The 5139-nt window shown below is 33.1% G+C and overlaps 1 pseudogene; it reads left to right on the forward strand.

The window, feature by feature from the left end:
* Positions 1-5139, forward strand: LOC126927902 (uncharacterized; annotated as a pseudogene).

A 5139-nucleotide genomic window follows, 5' to 3' on the forward strand; every position in this document is an offset into this window, starting at 1 on the left:
ATGCCAGCAGTAGTAGACCATTCTGATTGCAATCGTTTGCCTCTAACTTTGATCTTAGATATTAAGCATCAGATAAATATCGTTTCTCCAAGTAATTACAAACTATGGTAATTTGTCTTTTATAAACGACTGAAATAATTGCATGATAATGATCAACCACCGAATATGGTAAATCGATGATTCGATGTGATTTTACGTGGCAGTTATCGAATCTATTATTCAGAATATTAATAAGTAAACGAGAGTTCAGTGTCACTGACTTTGATCATTTTAATGTCGCAAACATCTGACGATAAGAAAAGATAAGTTGCGAAAATTTACACGATTAGTATCTTAAAAATTCTGAAACGGTAACAATACTATAATAAAATAGGATCGTAAATGCGGTACGCGTAAAATGCATCGAAAACGTCAGAACCAGGAACGTGCATGCCGCGTGAATCGACACACGCCAGTGAACCCGAAGAAAAGACTGACAATGAAAGGGGGTCAGATGTATGGTATAGGCGCAATACAGAATAATTTTGCACTGTTTACTCTTTAGCTTCCTATTATCGATTCGATGAGAATTGAATCATATGTATTACTGCAAAAGAATGTTTAAGATAATATCAAAGGAGAAATAGAAGATTCGAGTGAGCGCGTAAAATCGAACATATCGGTAATTAATTTCATAAATATTAAAACTCTGTTCGACGTCTATCACAATGTTTTATCAAAATCATATTTGAACAATTGTACAATTCGTCGCAGAATTTGACATGCTGTGTATGTAATTTACGGAGTAAAATGATACTATGAATCATTCAAAAAAAATATCAACGTCAGTCAGTGTGAATACCAATCATTTCCTTTCTTATGTAATTCATTTAATATTATAATTATATAAAGTTTCGATCATGAGAAATCGAGTAGTATAAGCAAAGCACAGATCTGCATTGGCACAAATGTGGTCCTTCGGCGAGAAATTCGATTACAGGTATGTTTGTGTTTTATATTATACGGGATACGTCCTCGGATAAGACTCGTATACTGTAACAAAGCGTTGAATTTAATATAACTTAGGTGCTCTTTAACGTCTATTAATAATGCTAAACTTTCACAGGTATTTCTAGAGGCTGTATAGCTATCATAATAGTTTATGTGCGCAATAAGAAATTAGTCAGTGGTCCAACGTTAAGAGCAAATTGCCAGAGGAAAGGACGCGTACCGTTACATACGACGGTAACCCCGTAGAAAAACCTGAAAGCGGACCAGATGCCTGCTGCGCAAAGGCCCGTGATAGGTATATGCACCTCGCTCGGTTCCTTGTGCAATCAACAATGAACAACTTGCAAACGATTGCAATATAACGTAGTACGAGGGACACGTGCAAACACCTTTCCTTACCCTTGGAAGAAGGAAGCCTCTGAACGAGATCGAGAATTATTGCGACCACTTTCCATCGCGTACAACGCAGATATGCAGTGACGGGTAAAATTCTGGAAATCTACATAAAAATTACGAAATTCTATTACGTGGAAATAAAACTTTTATACATTTTTTTCCTCTTATTCTCTGCAATTTCTCTTATTCGACATTTAGTAAATTTTGTATCATTTATGAGCTTTTCTAAATAATATTAATAGCAGAAAAAAATTATCTATAATATCTTAAAAATCTATCAGCGGAAGTTGGCATTTGTTATGTCTCAAATACTATACAATATAATAATACTATTTCAATTTCATACTTTTCTTACTCTGTTTGCATTTTGATTAATTTTACTTATACCACAACGTGAAATAATGTAAGCAGCACTTATTGTTTCCTTTTTGTTCATTTGGTTTTAGATGTTTCTTTAGATTTTACTTATGTTACTTATGTTATCACGTATTTACGAATTCCAAAACGTTTACGAAACATGAAACTATTCTAAAAGATAGTGAAACTATGAAATATCTTATCAACGAATAATTGGAAATTTTAATTTCAATTTGTTTACTGATTTTTCTATCAGATGATTCTTACTTATTTTTATTATTTATATCTTTTTAATTTTTATTATTTTAATAATACTAAATACTTAATAATACTAAAAGTAGCAAAGATGGTACGAGTGTGTATTGTTTAAAATCTTAGAATGGACGCGATATAATGAAAAATAAATTCTTCAATAAGGAAAATAATATTCTTCAATGTTAAATTCGCTTACGAGCATGCATCTCAAAGAACTTCATTCCATTTAAAGAACTAGTCAAAATTTCTACTTTCTACTTTGCAAAGAAAGTTATTCAAAATACACATGAAATGACTCGGCGCGAGAAGATCTTAAAACTTGCACACGAGTAACTCTGTAAGATTTAGATTGAAAAAATATTTATTTTCCTTTTCTATAAATACAGTTACTTCTAAATCTATTGACATTATACCACCCATACCGAAACTAAAGAATGAAACGAAATATAAAAATATAAAAATAAAATAAATATCAAATGTAATACATATAAAATTTCACTATATATGCGAAGCTTAGGAACAGAATTTTTTTACCTGATATCAACACATACAGTGTTTCATAATAAGTGGACAATATCTGAGGGGCAGATTCAGCACCTAAAAACAATAAAGAAAGTTGATATCAACATATGTCATATTTCATCTTATTCTTATATATAGCGAGTTTTGTGTTCTATCATTTCGTATCTAATTACTTTCACGTAAGAGATGCACAAGATGACTTCCCTGCATTTTAATGCATGCGTAGAGACGTCTTTCTTTCCTCGAGTTTGTCGAAAGTCTCGTTCAATCTTATGGCAAAGTACACATTTCAACACCTTCGATAGATGTTGAGTATACGATGGATTTCAAATATTCCCACAAATAAAATTGTCAATAATTAAGATATTAGATGTTTAACTCGACCAAGAGATGATATACCCACAGAGGACATCCCCATTTAAACGACAAAGTAAAAGATATACGTGTCGACTCATCGATATCGTTTCTTGGATTTTCCCAATTACGTGTCCTATTTTAATACAATTAAATATCGCATAAAACATTATAAATGCAACCGGAACCAGGACCTCATTAAAAGAGAATAAAAAAGAAAGGGTGCGCGCGTGCACGTGGCACGAAGACTAGATTTCGTAATTCCTCGGTTACACATTACACTTGCACGACAATTCCGTGATTCACATCACGGCATGGTTATGCCGCGTAACGGTAGCGATAAATTATTATTCTGTATCTAACATGTCATCGTTTACCGGCTGATTTTAATGAATGCATGGGAGATTCGTCTAACTGCGACATAAAACAATAATCGTTTTTCGTATAAAAGAAAAACTCCGATATAATGAAGTATCATATCGTTTCAGTCAACGACTTCTGTTCTAACATGTACAGAGAAATATACGATTGTTCCATCGACAATTCTTTCGTTTGTTTTTTATTTGTTCGTTAGTAAATCGTTAATTTTTTTTTTTTTTTTTTTTGGTTTATTTCAGACCGATCGGAATTCGAAGGTGACAAGCATAGGACCAACGCCCACATACTTCAACTATCGTTCCGACCATCGATCATAATGAATTAACAATTCTGACGCAAGAAGCTTGTGCTTCTCTTCTGTTACAAATATTAAACGTACGTGCTCCGAAACTATATTTGATTATGGACAAATACTCTACTATACCCTATTATATATATAGCATTATAGTACATCCGGATCACACGATCAAGAAACGTATAAAAATTGTACTAACATAGATATTACATTTTACAGTAATCGCTATATATACGTGCTTAAGAAATGTACATGAACCAGAATATAAAATTTGATTACTGACCGGAATGCAAACATTATCGATATCAGAGAAAAGGTGAACGTAGCCTTTCTCCTCGTTTTAATTTCACACTGGCGAGGTACATAACCATTCATGTATGGTATTTTCCAACGTGCATTTATGTTAAATAACGTTTTTAAAAGTAGCCTCGCAGGAAACATTTATCATATGTGTTATGATTGCGATAAGTCTTCGACATCGTCGCTGATTATGGAATTCTGTCAATACGATAAGTGCAGCCAAAACGATATCTTGCGTAAACATAAGAATTTAACGAAAATGAACATTGTTTGAAGTTAAATAAAGATACTTGGACGATGTTAATAAATTGTCAATGATTTATCTTGCGTTCATAGAAATATTAAATATTATTTCGTAAAAAGTGATATTACATTAACTTTTGCTAACTATTTGCAATTGAATGCAATGCAATTTGAGGGAATTGAAATTACAATTTTCTAGATAAGATAAAAGAAGCTTGCTATAGAAACTTAACAATTTAAAGGCTTTATTTAATTTTTTACCATCCACTTATTAAGCATCAAGCGAGTTCAGACTTTGTAACTATTGATTCGAATTAGAAATCTCTGCTTATTGCTTTATAGCAACTTTTACCTGTACAACATATAATTTTGCACCAAGAATTTCCAACAGCTTCTTCAAAATAAACAGATGATCTGAAAGCTGTTTACAAAGATTCAAATCATTAATGTAGAAATAAATTTAGTGGAATAGTGGCAAACGAAAATGTGGATGAAAATAAATGTCAGATTCTCAGTGCAGGAAGGGTTAAACCACTACTCGAATAAAGTACCGTCGTATCCGAGCGCGTCTGACCATGAGAACCACACCCGTAATATGTACTTGAATACCCGTGGTGCCAAGATACACAAGTTCTCTAACCGTGTACCGTACTGTGTAACGTCAGAAACACAATAGCGTTTATCGTCAATCGAGTATTAATAACATTGTTTCTGTAATAAAACGAAATATTCATCGTTTTTGCAGATCACTGTCGTTGGTGGTGCACAAAGGGACGAACCTTCTAAAGAGGATCATCTATCTGTGCATCAGCCATTCCGAAACAGTATCAGTGAACTGCGCGCATAAATTTTGTTTACGAAGCTTTACGTGCGAATTCGCAGTAAGTCCAAGACGGAAATGTCACAACGACCACACCCCAAATGACATTCAGAGTTCGACGCTCTGGACAAATCTTTGCTCAACTATAAATTATTTATGTATCCATATGTGTGTTACAAAATATTTAAATTACTTTTGACTGGAACATGGACACACACACACACACACA

This window comes from Bombus affinis, chromosome 2 (genome assembly GCF_024516045.1).
Source record: "Bombus affinis isolate iyBomAffi1 chromosome 2, iyBomAffi1.2, whole genome shotgun sequence".
Classification (NCBI taxonomy): domain Eukaryota; kingdom Metazoa; phylum Arthropoda; class Insecta; order Hymenoptera; family Apidae; genus Bombus; species Bombus affinis.